This window comes from Anomaloglossus baeobatrachus, chromosome 1, assembly GCF_048569485.1.
Source record: "Anomaloglossus baeobatrachus isolate aAnoBae1 chromosome 1, aAnoBae1.hap1, whole genome shotgun sequence".
NCBI classification, from domain to species: Eukaryota; Metazoa; Chordata; class Amphibia; order Anura; family Aromobatidae; genus Anomaloglossus; species Anomaloglossus baeobatrachus.
Genome location: NC_134353.1, coordinates 670376258 through 670400455, shown reverse-complemented (window position 1 = coordinate 670400455; position 24198 = coordinate 670376258). Strand labels below are relative to the sequence as shown.

The 24198-nt window shown below is 44.1% G+C and overlaps 1 protein-coding gene across 1 annotated transcript in view; it reads right to left on the bottom strand.

Annotated features, from left to right (window-relative positions):
* The window catches only part of FAM222A (family with sequence similarity 222 member A), a 133436-nt gene that overhangs the window by 54653 nt on the left and 54585 nt on the right, over window positions 1-24198 (bottom strand). The window lies entirely within an intron of this gene.

Genomic DNA, 24198 nt, shown 5'->3' with positions numbered 1-24198 from the left:
GTTTAAGCTTCTGTTATCACAGCAACCGGATGGCAACTGAGGGTGATCTGATTTTTTTCTCGGACCATAGACTTGCATTGGAGAGTAGGGTCCATGATTCGAATCAAAATTTGACACTTATTTCTCAGTAAAAATCATGGATAGAACTTAAATGTAAAATACTAAAGTCTGAATGAGCCCGAATATTGTGCATTCAGTATATCTGAAATACTAGACAATATACTGAAATACTGTTAGGGGTACTTTGCACACTACGACAATCGCAGGTATGATGTCGGTGGGGTCAAATTGAAAGTGACGCACATCCGGCGTTGCAGTAGACATCGGAGTATGTGAATCCTTTTTACTACGATTAACGAGCGCAAAAGCGTCGAAATCATATGATCGGTGTAGCGTCGGTCATTTCCATAATTTCGGAAGGACCGATGTTACGATGTTGTTCCTCGTTCCTGCGGCAGCACACATTGCTGTGTGTGAAGCCGCAGAAGTGAGGAACATCGCCTTACCTGCGTTCCGGCTGCAATGAAGAAGGAAGAAGGTGGGCGGGATGTTTACGTCCCGCTCATCTCCGCCCCCTGCTTCTATTGGCCGCCTGATGTGTTGCGCCGCACGACCCGCCCCCTTAGAAAGGAGCCGGTTCGCCGGCCAGAGCAACGTCGCAGGGCAGGCAAGTGCATGTGAAGCTACCGTAGCGATAATGTTCGCTACGGCAGCTATCACAAGATATATCGCAGCTGCGACAGGGGCGGGGACTATCACGCTCGGCATCGCTACCATCGGCTTGCGATGTCGTAGTGTGCAAAGTACCCCTTAGACCCTTTATTTCATCCTTTCGTTAGAATAGTCATTTCATCAGTAAGAGGAGATTTCATCCTCCGTGCGGCACTGGAGAATACACATATTGGAAAACAAAATATAAATAATTAAGAATTTTACATAAAAAGGTCTTGGCTGTAATTGCATTTGGTAATGTGAATAGAGTTCTGTGCTAAGATCGGAGTCTGGAGAAATCGTATTTACACAATATATAGCGGGCTCCCTGCCAGGACTGATTTTAGATCCTTAATACCATAAATAGTGTTTAATTGGAGCCATAACACGCCGATCATATACTATATAAATACATTTAATCTAAACAAGTACATATGCGGCATATAAATACATTCACATAATTGTATTTGTTATAGTAAGATTAATGTCACCAGGTTTTCCATCTATTCCCTGACAGTCCGCGCTGGGATAACCCCGAGCAATTTACTTTAAAGTAAACATTTGAAGACTGGAGTAATTGTAGATAAACACTAAGCATCATCGGGAGGGCATGGGATCTGTACCTTCTTGTATCTGCAACAAATCCGCGGTAAATTGCCCTCCAGTGAAAAGGTTAATGAGTAAAATAGGAGCGAGCGCTGCTGCACTATTCCTATTACCATTCATATATAATAATGAGATCAATTCATGTGGAAATCGATTCTGCATTTGGTCTGTATTAATGAGATTCAATGAGGAGTACAAAATCCTATGTTGTAGCCAATTTCTCCATGGGAATAAAGTAGGTTTGTGGAATTGCTGTGATTTTATTTCTGTTCCGCTACAGCCGATGATCGGAGCCAAGATTTTATGCCATAAATGAGCAATGGTCAGTGGTAATAGAAAACTATTAAAATATTTATATATTTTCTGGAATACATAAATTTTATGATTCTAAATGACATACTGCAGCTGTGACATCTTTGGTTCATCTTCTCTCTTTTTAGTGCCTTTGTGTATACTTATTGGTACGTACCCATCTCCTTACTACCTGCCTATCCATCAAAGAGCATGTATATCTCCATCTCAAATTTATCTAGATCTGTACTGCCCCGGTGTTGGTCGGGCTGCTTGGATCCGGGATTGTGGTGGCTCGAGGGGCCTGGACCTGGCTTGGCGGACACTTTGATCCGTAAAAGGGGGTATTTACAGGGGAGAAGTTTGTGACGCCACCTGTGGGTTGCGGTAATGGGAGTACCGCCGCTGCTGTAAGGAGTACTAAGGCAGATGGCGTTAAACAGCCAGATGTTGGTCCCTCCACAGATAGGGAAGGCCCTGGGCTCAGGGTGTTGGTGGTTATTTAGGAGAGCAGGGTACTCACTGTGGGTAGTCGTGGTGCTGGATGAGTATTATAAAGGAGATACACCCGCTGCAAGTAAACTAAATTCTCTGTGTGCCGCTGCCGCTGTGGGAAGCCCGTCCAAGTACCCAGTCCCACCGGCGTCACATAGTAATCCAGAGTCTGCCTCCATGCACAGTTTCGTGTCCGTGTGGGTCCCTTTAGTCTGAAACTATAAGGTTCCGCTCTTCAGTTTTTAGGTGATTTGCTCCCAATGGCTGGCACTTTACTGGACTTTAGTGGGTTGCTTTCTGTGGAAAACCCCTAGGTAGGTGGCCCTTTTCCAGCTGGACCAACCAACTGGTGTTTGACAGGTCATGATGTGAGGTGTTGATTGGTGTCACCTCCATCAGCACCACAAATCCCAGTTTCTGGGAACTTGGAACCATGGGGGGTAGGTCCTGCACCCTGAGGGAACAGGATGCAGTTCCCTGTAGCACCCTGATGTATTCAGGGGCGCTACAGATCCATTTGCTTATGTATGAACAGTGTACCACAAAATTCCAATGACTCATTTAGATATGCCAATATATCAATAGGCACACCTTTTTCATCAGCCTGTCAAAGCATTTTGCTCAATGATCGGGTAATTGTTTGCCTGTTTCGTTTGTCAGGCAGGAATTTTTAAGCAAGCTGTAAGAGAGGTTGGCCACTAGTTCTACATTCATGGTTTATCCTTCGGATAGGTCCTCGATATCTGATCGGTGGGGGTCTGACACCCAGCCAATCAGCTTTTCTTGGTACCAACAGTGACAGCAGGTGGCCAGAGATGCTCAGTTCCGGAGCTGCCTCGATTTCGGATGGTGGCCACAGCTGGGTACTGCACATGCGCCTCACATTCAAAATCAATAGTAGGTGGCTGTGCAGTACCCGGACAGTGTCGCTATCAGAAGAATAAGCAGCTGTGGAACTGAGCATTGGAACTGCTGCCACTGCCAGAACCAAGAACAGCTAATAGGTGGGGGTGCTGGGTATCGGACATGGCCAATCAGACATTGATGATGACCTGTCCTAAGGTTGTGGTTGGGATCGGTCATAACAGCAACATTAAGCCAGGAATAGATATGTCATACGGTATCCACTGGAAATGGTAAAAAGACTACAGATTTTTATTGAATCTGTTTTTGTCTTTATCATGATTGCTGCCATTTTACCTGCAGTGCTGTTTTTTTGTATCACGTAAGAATACCAAACACAGCCTACTGAACATGTAACAGTGCATATAAATCATACATTTGTATAAGGCTACTTTCACACTAGTTTGTTGTCATCAGGCACAATGCGGTGTGTGCCTAATGCAACGGATCCGACACAGAATATGCAAAAACTGATGCGCCGGATCCTTTTTTTTTACGAATCTGGTAAAAAAAAAAAAAACTGGATTTGGCGCATCCGTTTTTGCATCTGCTTCGTCCGTTTTGCCGGATCCGTTTTAATTTTTTCTTTTTTTACAATAAATTGGAGCATGCTTAGTTTAAAAACAAACGGATACGGCGGCCACATCCGGTTGTTGCCGCATTACGCCGGATCCGGCATCCATAGGCTTCCATTGTAAATCACTCCGTATCACGCCGGATGCGGGGTTTTTTGTCAGACAAAAAAAAAAAAAAGTTACACTACAAGAGACGTGCCATCCGGCCGCTGCATTAGCCAATTAGGCCGGATCCGGCAAAATCCAGATGCAACACAGCGCCGGATTGTGCTGGATGGCATTTATACAAATCAATGGGGATAAAACAGATCCGGCGCCGGATCCGTTTTATTCCGGGTTGTGCCTGATTGAAAAAAACTGATGTGTGAAAGTAGCCTAACCCAAGACCCAACCAATTTTACATTAATATAAGGACATAAATTTTTGCATCGCCAGATTTAAATCCCATCATGGTCATAAATTAAATACATTATTTAGATAGGTGGTTGCTGAACTGAAGACCTCTTTATGGAAGAACAAATTCTGAAACAAAATCTAAATGTTCAGGTATAGCACAACATGATGTTACAAATTATATTTCAGAATAAATCTGCCTCAGTGGATCAAAACAGTATGGGTGCTTCACTTTTATTCATGGCTTAAAAGGAAATCTGTCACCAGGTTATTGCTACCTCATCTAAGAGCAGCATGATGTAGGCAAGCAGATTCTGTATCTAACGATGTATCACTTAGATTACTGGCTGCAGCCGTTCTGACACATTGAGAGATTTTATTTTTTGCATATAGCAAAGCTGTGGCAGCTGCCCCAGCCCACACCAGGCTTTCCGTGCACATTTCCATACACAGAAGCTGCTAATCACAGAGACGGACTACAGGGCATGTGCTGCTCAGACCCACTAGTGATGAAGCCAAGAGGCTAATTAAACAAAAGCAAACTTTGCAATAAGACGGCTGGCTGTAAACTTCATGTTAGCTCTTACAGGATGCTGGCTTCAGATTACATAGCAAAAATGTCTTGATAGAGTCCCTTTAATCTTTGTCATCAGAAGTGTTAAATCAAAACTTAGCCTTGTGGGGTATGTCTCTTTTTAAAAATGTTCATCTTTAGCATTCCAATCGCTGCCTCTGTTCTGCATAAAACGGAAGTTTAATCCGATATTAAATTTATGTGCTTGGTGCACCCTTGGTAGGACCAAGAGACTCCATGTACTATTATGCCCACTAGTTTTTAATTAAAAGCATAGGTATGAGCAAGCAGACTGTACAATGAGCCCCTTGGCTACGACAAGGATGCAAGGAGCACTCTTTTTAGCATATTTGAAACTAAAGTTTAATAAAAGAAAAATGCTATATGGAGTGTTTGGTGCACTCCTGTCATGGCCAAGAGGCTCAGTGAATTAGCATTCCTCGCTGTAGGCAAACCAGTGCTGTCAATCACCAATAAAGGAGGTGGGAGAAATAAAAATAATGGTCAAAACTATGCACTAAGCCTCTTGGCTACACCAAGGGTGCACTGAATCCTAATTAGCATGTTTGGTTAAACTTTACTTTCTGCAGAATGGAGGCAGTGATTAGAATGCCAAGGTTAACGTAACAGCAGATCCGGAAAAAAAAATTATTTCTCATCTGTATTGTCATCCATATTCAGTCCACATGGCATCGGTTTTAAACACAGCCATTATTCAAATTTACAAGACCAAATATAGTTTCTTATGTTAAAGAATTGTTAAGTATCTGTAATAATCATATTCATATGGATCAGCCATCAAGCATCCAATTTTTTTTTTTTTTTAATGCACCCATAGACTCGAATAAGACTCATCTGAAAACTGGAACAAACTAGTGCATGTGCAATTTTTTCTCTCATATATACATTTTTACAATATAATAAAAAAAAAAAAGTTATCAGAAGAGACCTACTGATTTGCATTGATCCTAGTGCTAGTTTTTTTTTTTTTTTTTAAATACACACAGTGCTGGAACTTAAAATATGGTTATGTGATTGTAGCTTACAGGTGTGATTTTTTTTTTATAGGACCATATTCACACTACAAGGCTGTGTGCTTTGTACTGTCCATCCAGGCTGACCGGCTCCCTTTAAAACACAAGGTTAGTAATTGTGCCCATTTAAGCCTGTCACTGCTGTTTCCCAGTGACTAGAAGAACATGAATGGCTTCATTATGACAAATTTCATTTCTGCACCCTACAAGAGCTAAACTCAGGCTGTTTTTATTCCAAAATGTGACACGAACATAAGGTGATCACACCCTGAAATGCAAGTAACACACAAAAAGATGTACACATTTTCCATGTGCATGCATACTGATGGGCTACAGCTCTGCAATAGTGTCATGGGACATAAAATAAAAAAGAAAAAAAAAAAAAAAGTTACCTGTGCAGTAGAGTTGATCGAACGGCCAAAAATCTGGTACCGGCGGATCACTGCCAGATTTTGAAAAGAGTCCGATCCGCTCCGGAATCTGATGCCTATACAAGTCAATGGGGACCAGAATCTGGAGGTTAAAAAAGGTTTGTGGAGGGGGTGGGGGGTAGGAGTGAGCGCGGCATACTCACCGAGGCTGTGTCATGGCAGCATACACCTTCTGGGTCACGCTATTCCCTTCCGGAGCCGACAATTCAATATTCATTGTTTTCCCCGCCCACCGGCGCGTGTAATTGGTTGCAGCTAGATGTGCCCCCACCCTGTGTGGCAGTGTGTCAGCTGACTGTAACCAATCACAGGCGCCAGGATGACCGGTGGGTGGGGAAAGCAGTGCAAGTGTCTGCCAGTCAGTATGGTGGTAAAAAAAAAACAAAAAAAGCGGCAGCACCACTATAGCTCGCGGCTGCAGCCCTAGCTGTCGAGCTGTATCTGTGCTGTGTATCCAGTCACATGTGCGAGGCTTTGCCAGGTGCTGCCATGGCAGACTCACACGAGTCAATCGCATGTGTGACTGCGGTGAAATAAAAAAAAAAAAAAAAAAACACACCCTCCTTCACCACTTTATTAACCCCAACTCCCTGCAGCTTCAACGTAATCCACAGGAGGTCCCACGCCGCTTCAGCTCTGCTAAGCTGTATATCACAGAGGTCACAGAACACGACCACCCTCTGATCTCCAGAGAATGAATGAGCTTTGCATTGAGCGGAGACATCACTCAGGTCATTTGCGGTCACAGCTGGAGGTTCCCACAGTTCTTCATCTGTGATCGCAGGTAACCTGACCTCAGGTGGAGGTCACTGAGTTCACAGACCACCTGCATCTCCTAGAGAAAAATCGCAGTTTTTTTGGCCAAGAGATGTAGATTTTGTGCTGAATTTTTCAGCACCATATTACTGCATCCAATCTTCACCTCCTGGCAAAAACTGCGGTGTTTTGACACTTTGCCGCGGTTATTTTTCCATGATTGACGCTTTTTTTGCTAGGAGGTGCACATTTGGTGCTGGAGTCATCTGCACCAGCTTTCAGCACTAAATTTCCACTTGCTGGCAGAATTTTTTTTTTTTTTTTGCCAAGGGATGCATATTTGGTGCTGACATTTTTACACCATATTCCTGCATCCAATCTACACCTCCTAGCAAACAATGCAGTGTTTTGACGCATTTTTTTGCCGCGGTTATTTTTCCGCGATTTTTTGCTAGGAGGTGCACATTTGGTGCAGATATTGTCTGCACCAGATTTCAGCACGAAATTTCCACCTGCTGGCAGGAATGGATTTTCTTTTTACAGCCTGCCGTTCTCCGAGCATACATGTACCTAGAAACACATGTACGCTTCTGTCAGAAGAGTGCTGCTGTGCCGGTGATATCAAACTTGTGCGGGTCTGCCAAGCATGACCTCACCTGGCACAGCCTGACGTTCTCTAAGCATGAGTGTGCACGTAGCTAGAAACACATGCATCCGACGTGCGGTGCCCCCCAGTTTTCAACCACAGCCATGATAATGCCGGCTGGGGGCTGGTATATTCTCAGCCCGCAGCCGCCCGGTATTGCCGCATCTATTACATTTATTAGCATTAGCGGCTCTTCTCGATTGCCCTGGAGCAGGATAATAGCAGGGGTTAATAGCGGCGCACAGCTGCTACTAAACCCTAGGTTTGTGATGACACAGGCGTCTATCAGATACCTACATCATACAAACCTGTAAATGAATGTAAATAAACAAGACACAGAAAAATGCTTTATTTGAAAGAAAGTACAAACACCCCCTCCTTCACCACTTTAACCCCCAACACCCTACAGTAATCCACACGACGTCCCTCGACGACACATCCAGCTCTGCTACATGTCAGAGTGAGCAGCCATAGAGAAGACTGCCAGCTCTGAGTGTAGCCTGAGCCACGATGACTGGAGTAAACACTGTCACAGGCTGGGGGCATGCTGTCTGCAACCAATCACAGACGAGAGGACGGCCAGTGGGCGGGAAAAAAATACAGTGCAAATGTCTGCCGGTCACACTGTCAGAAGTGTGTGGGTGATGCGCTGTCAGACATGACACCCGGCACAGCTTACCACTGTCTGAGCATGAGCGTGCATGTAGACAAACACATGCATGCTCCTGTCAGAAGTGTGCGGCTGTGCTGCGATGTCAGACTCGTGGGTGTCCCTCACAAGTGTGACTGCGGTCTATGAAAAAACGCATGCGTTTTTTTTTTTTTTTAAATAAAAAAAAAAAAAAACACGACGTGCGGTTCCCCCTAATTTTCATCCCCAGCTATGATTACGCCGGCTGGGGGCTGGTATATTCTCAGCCCGCAGCCGCCCAGTATTGCCGCATCTATTAGATGTGACAATTCCGGTGAGATATTGTCTCATCTCGATTGCCCTGGTGCGGTGGCAATCGAGGTAACAGCAGCGGTTAATAACAGCGCACGGCTGCTTCTAAACCCTAGGTTTGTGATGGCACATGAGTCTATCAGATACCTGCATCATACAAACCTGTAAATTAATGTAAATAAACAAGACACAGAAAAATCCTTTATTTAAAAAGAAAGTACAAAACTCTCCCTCCTTCACCATTTTATTAACCCCAACGTACCCCTACAGCTCCGGCGTAATCCACACGATGTCCCACGGCGACACATCCAGCTCTGCTACATGTCAGTGAGAGCAGCCATAGAGCACGACTGCCAGCTCTGAGTGTAGCCATTTATTGAGCTGCGATAAGCGATGACTGCAGCAGAGACTGTCACAGGCTGGGGGGGGCATCAGCCTGCAACCAATCACAGATGAGAGGACAGCCGGTGGGCGGAGAAAACACGGAAAACTGTGTGTATGTGATGGACAGTACAGGAAGTGAAAGCGCGACCCGGAAGCAGTGTGCCGCCATGACACAGTCTCTAAGTATGAAACTCATTTATTTCTGGTTTTATTTTTATTAATTGCCGATTCCGGATCGTGCACCCGAAATCCCGCGCCCGGGTCCGGCACAGATATAGTGCTGAAACTGCACAGATCCGGACTATTACAGTCCGTATCCGCTCAGCCCTACTGTGGAGGAATACTGGGAAGAAGGGTACACCTAAAGTAGTCTAGGCACTTAATATTTTGCCCAATATAGAAAAGTTGACAAAAATGTGCAAATATTTTATTTTAAAAAGAGCACAAGGATTTACTCAAATAGTTCAACTTTTACCATTATTTATAAACCAAGGTTATGTTCACATCATGTTCTAGCCTACCCTCAAGGCTTATGTTTTAAAGGCCTTAAAGTGAACCTGTCAGGTGCAATATGCAGCCAGATCCACGAGCATTGACGCCACACATACCTCACTGTTCATGGCGGCCAGCGGAGGATGGATGCGCACGATCAGGAGTCCTAGGACTTACGATCATGTGCGCTAAACTGATGCCGGGTGTAAGTGTCGCGGGCTCTCCCACTGCTCGGGTCCACAGCTGCTGCCGCTGCTCGGTGGTGGCTCGAGCGGTGGGCCGGATCCCGGGGACTCGAGCGGCGTTCCTCGCCCGTGAGTGAAAAGGGGATTTGATTGTGGGGATTTGGTTATTTTCCATGACGCCACCCACGGTTGTTGTGATATAGGTGACACCACCGCTGCTCTGGACGGGGATCCCGGAAGCGATGACAGGGAGCAGCTTTGATGTTAGTTCTCCCCTCCGTGTGTAGGGGGTTGGTTGTCCCGGGGCCCGGTGATGGGGTAGGGATGGATAGCAGGCGTGTTACGGGCCCTGGTGAGGTGCAGGGTCGCGGGGGCAGCGCTGTGCCGCACGGCACCGTGGTACTCACTCAGCCAATGATGAGGACACAGTTCTCTGTAAAACACATGGCTGGATGGACGGGTCCCACAGACTGCTGCGGCGTTTCTCCCGACAGGTTGATGGTGACTGCCTTTCCCTGCACCTATGTAGTTTAACGGTTCCAATGGGTTCCCACCGGTAACCCGCTCCCCAGCTTGGATGGTTGCCGAAGGAGCCCCTTTTACCCGCAGGCTCTGGCCCTGGGAACTTTAGCCTTGGCGGTGACTGTTTCCCTCTCTCGGTTGGACGGTTGCCTTCTGACGGGACTTGGCTGCTGGGAAACCCAGGTGGTTAACTTCGCTAACGGATTTGGCAAATTCACGGCGACTCCTAGCCTTGCCGGGGTCCGTAAGCCCCTGCCGGATGATGCTGGCTTCTCTTTTCGTACCGGTCCGGTGGCGCCGGGCCACCGCCCTTCCACGGTCCTTACGGTTAGCTCCAATAGGCCACTCCTGCAGACGGTCACCACCGACTGCCAACCTTGCTGATCCGTCCGGGCCACACACCCGGACCAACTTCAGTCTGCTCTACCACCACTTTCCTTCCTTCCACTTTCCACTCTCAAACTAATCTCTCTCCTTTTCCCGCCTCCAGGACTGAACTCCTCGGTGGGCGGGGCCAACCGCCTGGCCCACCCCCTGGTGTGGACATCAGCCCCTGGAGGAAGGCAACAAGGGTTTGTGTCTGACTTCGGTGTGCCTGACCGGGAGTGTGGGGTGTGTGGGTGCTGTTCTGTGGCCCCTGGCTTGTCCAGGGCGCCACATAAGCTGGAAGTAACCTCCTTGTGACTAGTCACTGGCCTCATTAGCATATGATAAAAGATCTTCAGAAATATTTCATCTAAAGATCTATCTATGCTAGTGTATACAAGGACTGTTAAGCAGGGATTAGCAATATGCACCCAGAACTGATCGTGGTTCTGGATGCATATTGTGACAGGTTCACTTTAAAAATGAAATTAGTAGTTCTGAACTGATTGAGCCACTGAGGCAAGCGGAGTCACGTTGTGCTGTCGGAAAGCATTTCAGCCATATCTGCCTATTTGAAGCAGGCATGAAAATATGGTCGAGTTTTTGTGCCCCCTCAAATAGGCAGATATGGGCAAAAGCTATGTTTTGACAGAAAACACTCCATCTGCGTCTTTAGGCTATGTGCCCTCGAGACGATATACCTGCGGATATATCCGCAGGTATGTCCGCAGATTTCCCGCAGCAGCTCCCCGGGATCCGCAGCCATCCATTGCTGCAGGATTCCAGCAAAATATCGGCGGTAAACCTGCGGACATTCGTGCAACTTACCTGCGGAAGTCGCGGCCTGTATCTCTATAGTGGCGAGGCGGAACTTCTGCAGGAAAAATTGACATGCAGTTACGTGTATGCCGCACATACTGTAGAATTGATACAGCACTCCCCAAATCCCATAGGATAACATGGGGAGTGTCTGTACTTGCTTAAACCTGCGGATTTTTCTGCAAAATCCAGATAAAATCAGCAGGTTTTCCGCAGCAAAATCCGCAGGTACATTGTCCCGTGGGCACATAGCCTTACAGTCAATGGCTCTGTCAGTGCAAACATACGCATCCCGTTTTTCAGGGTTTCATACGAGTGGATGTGATCCCGGCCTAAGTGGAAGAAAGGAAAGTTATGGCATAAAACTAAGACCACTTCCATTTTAATGCACTAATCTTTGTCAAATTTAATTACAATGATATTTTTTTATTATTATCAGCTTGAGGGTTATCCAGAATTAGAAAAATGTAGCAGCTTTCACCTACGTAGTGAAACATATCTCTCCACAGTGTGTCTGCTATCACAGTCCAGCTCTATTGAAGTTAATGAGTCCGAGTTGCGATACCATACACTGCACAGACATGGTGGTGGATTTAGAAGACTGACATTTCTGTAATTCTTGACAACCCCTGTAAAGTTTTCATTGCACATATAGTTGTCAGTTATAAAAATGCCTGATACTTTCCGAGCAACAATTAAATAAATGGCCAATGCCCTACAACTCGGTCTTACAAAAATGTATCACATCTACAAGATGTAGACCATCTCAAAATGTCACTGAAGTCACCAGTGGATCCTGCCCATTGTTCTACCATTTGTCAACTACTCGTCTATAGGAATGTCATGCAGCGACTCACCCCAACATCTGCTGTCGGGAAAGCAAGTCTTCAATAGAATAGACTTATTGTTGGGTGAAAAGAGCAGACAGGTCAAATTTTCTTGGGACAAGGGGGATTTTGAAGTCGAGTCCTAGCTAAATAAATTAGTTGACAGCGATGTATAATAGTCAGCACAAGTGTATAGCTTCCAATCTGATTGGAAGAAGAGATTGCATACTTTGGATGATGGAATAGTTTGGATATACTATAATGATCCACTATATATCATGGCTACTATAATTTGCAGATATTCAGATTAAATAACTTCTCGGTGTACCTTTGTTTTAAGAAATATACCTGTGCCATTTACTAGTAGGGCAAGGAAAGGGTCAAGATGGCACATTACTTGATAACATTAATTGATGACATGTAAGGCTAGGTTCACACTGCGTTTTTTTGACGCTGCGTTTGTGCGTTTTTTGCGGCAAAACTGCACAAAAACGCACCCGCGGCGTTTTTTGCTGCGTTTTTGCTCACTGCGTCTTTATGCGTTTATCAGTGAACAAAAAAAAAAAAAAAGGTCTGATGTCATTTCCTTCAAGTGTATGCAGAAGAGCAGACAGCTGCAGAACTACAAGGCTCAGCATACTCCATCCAATAGTGTATGCAGGAGAGCAGACAGCAGCTGCAGAACTACAAGGCTCAGCATCCTCCATCCAGGACTGTATGCTGGAGGGAGAGGCAGGGGGAGCAGACCTACAAGGCTCAGCATCCTCCATCCAATAGTGTATGCAGGAGAGCAGACAGCAGCTGTCGAACTACAAGGCTCAGCATCCTCCATTCAATAGTGTATGCAGGAGAGCAGACAGCAGCTGTCGAACTACAAGGCTCAGCATCCTCCTTCCAGGACTGTATGCAGGATTTCTTTTCCCCCACAAAAAAAAAAAAAAAAAAACGTGAGCTTCGCCCAATTTTTGAGTCCAGCCGGGTACAACTAGGCAGCTGGGGATTGGAATCCACAGTGCAGGGTGTCCATGCTTTCTGGGCACCCCCGCTGTGAATTGCAGTCCCGCAGCCACCCCAGAAAATGGAGCTTTCATAGAAGCGCCATCTTCTGGCGCTGTATCCAACTCTTCCAGCTGCCCTGATGCTGGGTGGCTCGCTGGGTAATAAATGGGATTAGGGCTAGCTGTATATTATCAGCTGGCCCTAAGCCCGAAATTCATGGTGTCACGCCAATATTAGACATGGCCACCATGAATTTCTAGTAAAGATAAAAAAAACCCCACAACACAGAAAAATATTTTTATTAGAAATAAAACACAACACAATTAGTGACTCCATCTTTATTGAAATAAAGAACCCCCCTCTGCAGTAATCCTGGGTCAAGGGTCCCGCGCTGTCAAATCCGGATCCAATATCATCTGATCGGTTTGCTGGAAGACAGAGCGATCAGATGTCAGGTTCTAGGGGCTGAAGCACATCACACAGCAGCTGATTGTATAAAAGCCGATTATACAATCAGCAGATGCATTGGTGCAAAAAAAAAAAAAAAAAAAAAAAAGAAAACAACTCACTTATGTGCCGATTCCCGGCAGCTCCTGCAGCGATGGGGCGGGAGTCTGATCCTGTCCGATCGCTGCAGCAGCTGCCGGTAATCAGGGATGAAGTCTCCTGACACATCCGCTGATAACTGGCTGGGCGCCGGCGTCAGCCCGAGACTTACGATCAGCTGATGCGTCAGGTGACTGCGTCAGGTGATCCATCGCCAGGTCCTGCATCCTGCAGGCATACGTACCCGGGGAGACTGCACACACTGGCGGGCATGGCACTGGGAGGAGCTGGGAGCGGGCATGGCACCGGGAGGCTGCAGACAGGTGAGTATAACTTTTTTTCTACTGTTCACTTTTGTTTTCGCAGCCGCTTCCACCTCCCGCCCGTACATGACGCCGCACGGCAGCTGACATGCACAGGACCGGAGGTGGAAGCGGCGGTGACTGTACCGGGAGGATTCACGCTTCTGTGTTTACTGACAGAAGGAATCCTCTTCCTGTACACGTCACTTTACTACCCACCTCCTGCGTTTATAGCTGTGTTTTTGGTCTTTGAAACGCACCAAAACGCAGCTATTTGCGTTTCTCATTGCGTCTTTCAACATCCCATTGCACTCAATAGATGAAAAGCGCAGTGAGAAACGCGGGAATAATTGACATGCTGCGTTTTTGTGGCACCACAAAAAACGCAGCTGAAAAAAACGCTGTGTGCAGACAGCAAAAATGAAAACTCAGACTTTGCTGGGGAAGCAAAGTCATGCAGTTTTCTGAGCAAAACCGCACCCGAAAACTGCGCAAAAATGCCGCGAAAAACGCACTGTGTGAACTTACCCTAAGATTACACCATTATTAGGGGTCTAAGAAGGAGAAATATTGCGATTTGTATTTATGTAATGGTGGCTTGCTAGAAGAAGCATTCATGTCACCGACATGAATTTTTAGAATTACAGACTTTCCACGGTATGCAAAACACAAGCGATTTGTATCACTTAAACAAAGCAGTTCAGCAAAACTGATACAAGTTTTAAAAGCCGAAGGACAAAGCTGTTATTTAAAACCAGGCAGGTGTCTGCCGGGCTCCAATTGTAAACCGTCACTTCCTTTTTTCCCCTTTATTCAGATTCTTAATGAGGTATTCATCCTTTGAAAGATATCTGCACCACCTCCTTAAGATACTAATTTCACAACAAAATCCTCGTTAGAGAGTAATTACTCTAAACGCCTGTCTAAATTCCATCTGTCCTCCTGCTCTCTCTCAAAGGCAAATGGAGGAGCTTGCAGTGCGGCGTTTACAGCGCTGCTCATTTGTTTCTTTTCATTCACTTTTTTTTTAATTAAACTTTTTATGCGAGTGAAGTAGTGATAACTCAGGAATTCATCCAAGGGGTCGGATTCATGGCCCACAGAATAAAAGTTATGGTGGACAGTCAAAGACAAACCCAAAAAACTTAGTCTACCTAGTGCAAACACAAAAGTTAAAGTGGGTGTCAACTTATGAAACTTAAAGGATCTTTCATTAAGTCAAAAGCGGTCAGTTTTTGCATTAATTGAATTCCCACTGCTCCACTGAGTATACATTTTATTTTTTCCTAAATCCGCCATACGGATCTCGAGATATGCATTTTTTCATTCAGTGCAAATTTTTAAGGGTTTTACAAAGGGGGTGTGGCCCACAATTCTCTGGGGGTGTGGCCCACAATTCTCTGGGGGCGTGTCTTTAGGCTGTTATGCATAATTATCCTGTGAGCCCCACCCTCTTTGTAAAGACCATAAAAATCAGCACTAAAAAAGGAAAGGCCCAAATCTCTGGAACCATACATCAGGAAAGAAAACCAAAAACATACAATACTTAGGGGAGCAGCAGGAATAAAGTAAGAGCAAAAAGTGAAGACTTTCACCTGGTGACAGATCCTCTTTAAAGGGAACCCTATCCGGTTTAAAGGGAACCAGTCACCAGGTTTTTCCCTTATGAGCTGAAGCCACCACCAGTGAGCCCCTATATACAGCATTCCAGAATACTGTATATAAGAACCCAGGCCACGCTGTAGAATGTAAACATCTTTATAATACTCTTCTAGGGGGCGGTCTGGTCCGATGGGTGTAGCTGCTCTCTGATCCAGCGCCTCATCTCTTCTTGTGATCGCCATCCTCCTGCCCAGCCCCGCGTGGATGACAAGTCCTGCATCATTCACACATACGCCTCCATTGCGCTCCTGTGCATCGGCACTTTGATCTGTACTGCTGAAGGCAGAACAAAGTACTGTAATGCACAGGCATGAGAAATGGTCAAAGACTGCGCGCGCATGCACACTAGAGTACTTTGCTCTGCCCTCAGCCGGGCAGATTTAAGTGTGCGTGCGCAGGAGGGCAATGGAGGCCTCTGTGTGAATGACGCAGGATGCGTCATCCATCCGGCACTGGGAAAGGACAGCGATCGCACAAGATGGAGGAGGCACCGGACAGAGCGGCAGCACCCATTGGACTGGACCGCCCCCCTAGGTGAGCATTATAAAAGGTGTTATTTACATTATACAGAGTAGCCTAGGGTCTTATATACAGTATTCTGGAAAGCTGTATATAAGGGGCTCACTGGTGGTGGCCGCAGCTTATAAGGGAAAAAAACCTGGTGACCGGTTCCCTATAACATACAGTCTAATCTGTGGACATCATATATAAAGGATGGGCTGAGCAAGCAGATATATTTTGTTATGGGAAAATATTTACTATAACTTGTCATTTTTTAATTAATCTAATTATTGCTCATTCTGGGCTTATAAATCAAGGAGCAGGCCTACTTTGTGATATACCTTTGTGTACACATACAGTAAAGGCTGCTACCGACTAATAGTACTGGCCACTGTCGCCCCAAATTAGAAGATAAAATGAATGCATTATAAATGCTACTGAATCCTTTGCCATAAATCAATATCTTTAGTTTCTCCTACTCTCCAACTTCATGACATTTTCAGTCTAGAAAGGGCAGCCTGTTGCAACCTCACTGTTGTCATTTTTCTGACAAGGTTAATCAATTTAGGTTTCTGTACCACGAACGTTACCAGGCATTATGTATACTCGAAGGCATCCCCTCTATTTAGTATAGCTACAGATCGAAGGGGTCCGACGCAAAGTAGAAAACTCTGGCAATCTACCCCATAGCAATACAAATAGCTAAGTATTAACAGAAAAGTTTCATAAGATATGGTCCAACGACTGTTATATCAGCTAATATGACAAAAAGTTAATATTTCATAGAGTTTTTTGTACTCCATCTGAGAGCAGCATGATGTAGGGGCAGAGACCCCAATTCAAGTGATATATCTGATATGTCACTTTCTGGGCTGTGCTGCAGTTTTGATAAAAAAATCACTGCTTTATCTATAGCAGAACTACCAGTTATCTAAATTCTGTTTAACCCCGCCCACACACCACTGATTGGCAGCTTTCTGTGTACACTGTGCATTGGAAAAAAAATAAAAAAAAAAATCAATGGTGTGAGCGGGGGTTATACAGAGAGCTCATTAATATGGATAACATGGCAGCAGGTTACTAGTCAACTAGTGATAAAACAGTAATTTTATCAGGTGGAGGTTATCAAAACTATAAAAAGCAGCCAGTAAGCGATAAGTTGCTGTAATCTGTATCTCTTGGGGAATATTATATACACACACACACATATATATATTATACACACATATTGTATATATATATATATATATATATATATATATATATATATATATATATATATATATATATATATATATATATATATATATATATACACACATATTGTATATATATATATATATATATATATATATATATATATATATATATATATATATATATATATATATATATACACATATATATATACATATATATATATATATATATATATACACATATATATATACATATATATATATATATATATATATATATATATATATATATATATACACACACACACACACACACACACACACACACACACACACACACATATACACATACATATCTATAATTATTTGTATTATAATTAGTATTAGTAATAATTAATAATAATTATTATTATAATTATTGATATTATATCACCCTCAGGAACTGCTTGGTCATCTTAGTGTCTTATTTGTACCTCCGCCTCACTTTGATAAATGCAATGCAATTAAGATCTTCTGCATATAACACTATGGGATACAGAATGGTTTAAAAATGGGAACCTGGCTATATATTGTTGGGAAAGAAAAAAAAAAATGAAGTAATGATAGACTATACAAAGATGCACACACAATTCTGTATACACTTATTATTTTACCATTATGACCCAGGAGGCGTTTCCTATACTCCGATAAGAGATGCATGCAATAAAAGCACATTATGGAAACTGTCAATAGCACATATTGATCTAGAGCCGCTCACCCCAATCAGTGTGATAAATATACACCCCCTATAAATGGAAGCAGAAGCACAGTATTTCTAGCACAAGCCTTCAACCATTTCTATCTAAATAAAAACATATTTGCCAACAATGCAAGTGTGCCTCCAGGCAACTGCTCTTCCACCGTTCAGTAGTAAATGAATTTGCTTCCGTTCCTCCAAACAAGCATGCATGAACATTTATAATATATATTATATATAGCAATATAGCCATTTACTCCACAGCCCCAGCCCCAAGACGACTGAAGCGCTCAGACGGAAATAGCAAATTATAGTGTCCTCAGGACTAATGATTGACGAATAATTCTGACCTCTAATAGATGAGCGGTTCCCGCATATAGTGCAAAATAACAAAACACACAAAACAATGTCAATGCAAATAAAGTTGAATTACAATAATGGGGTATATAACAGAGGAGTTACATTTATTTTAGGGTAAAATATATGTAACACAGTAGACTAGCACTACTGTAATTTGCATTGCAGGTGAGGTAAATTTGGTGTCATCGCTCACTTATTCTTAGTGGTTACTGGAAGTTCAACATGGCACCTCATGGCAAAGAATTCTGAGGATCTAATAAAATAAAAAAAATGTTGCTATATATAAAGATGGCCCAGGCTATAGTAAAATGGACACCTCCCTTAAATATAGCTGCAGCACGGCGGCCAAGACCATACAGCAGTTTAACAAAACAGGCCTTGCCATGGTCGACCAAAGAAGTTTAGTGCATGTGCTCAGCGTCATATCCAAAGGTTGTTTTTTCAAAATAGAAGTACAAGCGCTGTCAGCATTGCTGCAGGGGATAAAAGGTGGGGTGGGGGAGGGAAGGTCAGCCTGTCAGTGCTCAGACCATACTCCGCACACTGCGATAAACTGGTTTCCATGGCTGTCGTCCTAGAAGGAAGCCTCTTCTAAAGATGTTGCATAAGAAAGCCAGCAAACAGTTTGTTGACGACAAGCAAACTAAAGGCCAAGTCACACTAAGCAACATCGCTGCTGAGGCACGACTTTTGTGATGTAACAGCGATGTTGCTAGCAATGTTGCTGTGTGTGACATCCAGCAACAACCTGGCCCCTGCTGTGAGGTTGCTGATTTCCTGGACCATTTTTTAGTTGTTGCTCTCCCGCTGTTAAGCACACATTGCAGAGCGACAACTGAATATGCAGTGAGCCGGCTTCTGCGGACGCTGGTAACCAATGTAAATATCGGGTAACCAAGAAGCCCTTTCCTTGGTTACCCGATATTTACCTTAGTTACCAGCATCCACCACTCTCACGCTGTCAGTGCCGGCTCCCTGCACACATAGCCAGACTACACATCGGGTAATTAACCCGATGTGTACTCTGGCTAAGAGTGCAGGGAGCCAGCGCTAAGCGGTGTGCGCTTAGTAACCAAGGTAAATATCGGGTTGGTTACCCGATATTTACGTTAGTTACCAAGCGCAACATCGCTTCCACGCGTCGCTGCTGGCTGGAGGCTGCTCACTGGTGAGATCTGCCTGTGTGACAGCTCACCAGCAACCCGTGTAGCGACGCTCCAGCAATCCCTGCCAGGTCAGGTTGCTGGTGGGATCGCTGGACCGTCGCTTAGAGTCACGGTACCTTAAGGACATTGATTACTGGAACCCTGTCCTGTAGTCTGATGAGATCAAGATAAACTTATTTGGTTCAGATGGTGTCATGCCTGTGTGGCGGCAATCAAGTGAAGAGTACAAAGACAACTGTGCCTTGCCTACAGTTAAGCATGGTGGTGGGAGTGTCAAAGTTTGGGGCTGCATGAGTGCTACCGGCTGAGGGGAGCTACAGTTAACTGAGTGAACCATGAATGCCAACATGTACTGTGGCACACTGAAGCGGAGCATTCCCTTTGGAAACTGGCCGCAGGGCAGTATTTTAACATGATGACGACCCCAAACACTCCAAGACGACCACTGCCTTACTAAAGAAACAGAGGATAAAAATGCTGGACTGACCAAGCATGTCTTGGACCTAAACCCTATTGAGCACCTGTGGGGCATCCTCAAATGGAAGGTGGAAAAGCACAAGGACCTTAACATCTACCAGCTCTCTAAAGTAGTCATGGATAAATGGAAGAGGATGCCAGTGGCTCCTGTGAAGCTCTAGTGAACTGGATGCCCAAGAGAGTTAAGGCAGTGTGTGAAAATAATGGTGGCCACACAAAATATTGACACTTTGGGCCCAAGTTGGCCATTTTCACTTAAGGGTATACTTATTTTTGTTGACAGCGATTTACACATTAATGGCATGTGTTATTTAGAGGGCACACCAAATTTACAATTATAGAAGCTGTAGACTGTCCATTTTATATTGTATCAAAGTGTCATATGTTCAGTGTTGTCCCATGAATAGATAAAAAAAATATTTACTAAAATGTGAGGGGTGTACTCACTTTTGTGATCTAGTAAAGGAGCACTTGACCTGCTCCAATACAGGCTTCCTCTTGCTGATATATTAAGCTGTTCAATTATATTAATTCTCTTGCACAAAGTAGCTCCAGTGGTGATCGGCAGCTGCTTATCACCTTCACTCTACTGAGAAAAGTAACATGTATTTTATCCGAGAGTTTATAGGGGATGATATCTGCTGCTGACAGCCATTACAGGACTATATACACTTTCTAATATAGTCTTTTGATTCTCAAATACTCAGTGAAACTGTGGCGAGAGGGTGCAGTGCTTGTTTACACTCGTATGTACACAGGCACAGGATAAAATAACGTTTTCGAAGTTAATGAAGAAGCGTATGACACCGAGCTGATAAAATACACCAATTTGTTACTGGAGTTCATAGGTCAGAGACCAAATTTAGATGTGACTATGGCAAAAGGTTGGAGCATAACAAGTGACTAGTAATTTAATGCAATAAATATATATGGACAAGTCCAGCACTCCTATAGCACTGAATTAATGTGCAGGTACATTTCAGCGTTGCTCTCGGGCACTCTCCCAGGCTAATAACAGAGACAACTTTCCCTAGAATGAATAGGAGTGGATCTGCAGAACCACACTATGGCCACTGTATAGCTCATTGAGCTATGCTGTTCCCCTCTGCAACTGATCAAATCCACTCACCGCCTTCACCACATACTGTTGATCGTCTGGGATGCCGGGTGTCGCACTCCCACCAGACAGTGATAGCCAATCCTCAGGATAGGTCAATGGTAAAGTTCTAGACAACCCTTATTCACAGACTCCCTTTTAAGAGGGCTTGTCACTTTAGACATGCTATCCAATCTCCAAGTTATGAGTCATTGAGAAGATAGATGTAGACAAAGTTTTGATATACACACACTTTTAGAGGACAGTTCATTTTAAGAAGAGTCTAATGGGTGATCCTAATCATTCATTAACCGCAATCTTCATATGCAAAAGGTAGGTAGGGAAGGCCATTACTGAGTAAGACCACTCATCTCCATTGTTCATTTAATTTCACGGAATCGGTTAGCACTAAATGACTATTTCCATCAAGCACAATCTATCGGTGCACTCTAAATGTGGCAGGGTAGTTGAATGCACCTTTTAATATCTACCTCTGTGCATCTCTGAATCCTGTAGTGCCAGAGCTATCAAGTTAGAGGAGACAGGGACAAAATCAAAAATAAGTAGGTAGGAAGGTGCACTGAACTGTTTGGCAACACCAGTGGTTCACCAAGTGCCTCCACTTGGTTTGGAGATAGTCACTTTGTACTGACAGCATATTCCTTTAAAAAGGAACCTGTCAAGTTCCCGATACCTTCCAACCTAGCAGCATTGATACCTGTATGCCCAAATTCCCTCTCTAACCAGCCTTATATAAAATTCTATTCACTGATGTGAATGCAAGAAAAAAAAAAAAAAAATAAAATATACGACTTCTATACCTTGCTTTCCATATGCTAATTAGGGCCTTGACTAGTGGAAGGGGCGTTAGTTCCCCAGACTAGTCATCCCTCTATGTTATCACGCCCCTGTCGGCGTGATGACATGATTTCCGTGAGTTGGCATCATTGCCAGCTCCTGGAAATCTTGGCATGCACGTGGTTCATTTCAGTCGCTTCAGAGTGCCTTTGGAGCCAGGTGTAAGCTTCCATGTATGTGAGCAGTCTTCTGAATTTCCGGTCATGCGCAGTGTGCTTAATGAAGCTGAGAAGTGTACACCTTGCTTCTGAGGAGCAGTGATGCGGCTGAAATGAGCGGCACACATGCGCTAGATTTCCTTTAGCTAGCGCTGACTCATCGAGATCATGTCAGTCTTCTTTGCATGTGGAATGTGGAAGTGATAACTAGTCAGGAGAAAACGCCCATGCGACTAGTCGAGGTCCTATTTAGTATAGGGAAAGCGATGTTTATATGTATTTATTTTAAACATTCATATTAGTGAATAGCGTCGTACAGGGCTGGTTAGGCAGGAAATTTGAGCATACAGGTATCAGTGCTGCTGGGTTAGAGGGAATAAGGGACCTGACGGGTTCATTTTAAATGGAAGATTAAAGTTTTCCTGAATAGATTTCCATAACACTAAACATCAATCTGCTCAGCTCCTCCTGCACCATCATCACATGTGGCCTACAGATTTGACTATGTTTAAGGTGCAGGGTTCCTTTAAGGCCGCCCTGTCCTCACTCTTTTCAATTCGATCTGCTGTCAATCTTAATTTTACCGGATTTACATCCTGTAGATGTCTACTGTTGGGTGAAACGGGAATCAGACGCGCGGTTCTTTCTTTACCTGTCTGATCCTATTGTTGTTTTCCCCCAAGGCGAAATGCATCAGAATTGTCTGGAAGTCACTTGTCATTTTGCCCCTAGTGATATAACATGTGTTTGGTCTAGCTAAATACACAAGTGAATGTGGGAAATAGTACTATGTCAAGTCTATGTCTTAAATATTAAGCAGTTTGGGTTGAAACTATATGAATGCTATATTAAAAAGGGAACCTGCCAGCCAATACATGGTGCCTACTGTTTAGGCAGCATCTATCACCCACTGGCTGTTTAATGCCATCCAGGTATGCTTTATTCTCAAACGCTTTGCATTTCAGGGAAAAAACACTTATAATAGCTGTTGGAGACCAAACTGTAGAGCACACTAGTCAGACAGGCGGGTCCTCGGCAGCTTGTTCCTGCCCATTGACCTTGATTAACAGGTTTCTGCCTATATGTGCACATACAAAAACCAGGATATTGTGGTATCCTCCGCGCTGCTGTACAGAGAATCACTCCAAATAAAAATAATCGTGATGGTTTATTCTATGCTTTTCCAAGAGATATCCCCTCTTCCTCAGGAAAATCCATTGATGTTCGGTGGATTTTCCTGAGGAAGAAGAGGGGATCTCTCTGCGAAACGCGTAGAAAAATCACCATTGCTTTTATTATTTGGAGTGATTCTTTGTACCGCAGCGCGGAGGATACCACAAATATCCTGGTTTTTGTTTTGCTTCTGCCTTTGGCGCGTGGGATCAGCTGCAGCTGTTATATGTCTATACTGGTTGTGAGTCTCACAATCTTTCCAGGTGAGCGGTTTTCCTATTAAAAAGTCCCCATATTTTACACTGGTAAGACCCTATTGTGCTCCTTATATCCACAGCTTTTTCCTGTCTATATGTGCACATTGGCAGAGACCTGTCAGTCACTGACAGCGGGTGGAGAGAAGCCGCTGAGGATCCGCCTGTCTGACTAGTCTGCCATTGAGTTCGGTCACTGGCAGCTATATAAAAAGGATCGAACATACCTGATTGGGATTATCAGGCCAGCCCAGTTTTGGCAGCCATTATCAGCTGCCAGGTTTCCTGTAAAGTAGGGCACAACACACCTGAGGATACTGTGCGGATAATAATGCCAGTATATAACAGGTAAATGTTAGATTATTAAATGTTATTTATTACTGATTATTTCTTCAATTTTAAAGCATGTGCTTCTGAAATCAAGGTCAGGTCGACATTTGCCATACGCGTTAGTTCACCAGAAGAGGCCGTGCCATTACCCGAAAGAGTAGAGGTTACTAGGACGGACTTTCATTTTGCTTGCTTTTGCAGTGCTCTATAGCCAGGACACGCTGAAGATACATTGATGGCTACAATCAGCCCTTGGGGGCAAGTTCATTGCAGCTGTTTTGTGAGAGGGATTAATCAGTGAGAAAGCAGAGATAGCATCTCTTGACATGAAGTGATCCTGGCAGTTCTGCTAATCATCAAATTAGATTTTCTGCTACAGTTGTCTATGCATAACTAAATCTGCAGTTGATGGGGCAGAGTGGGGGAGG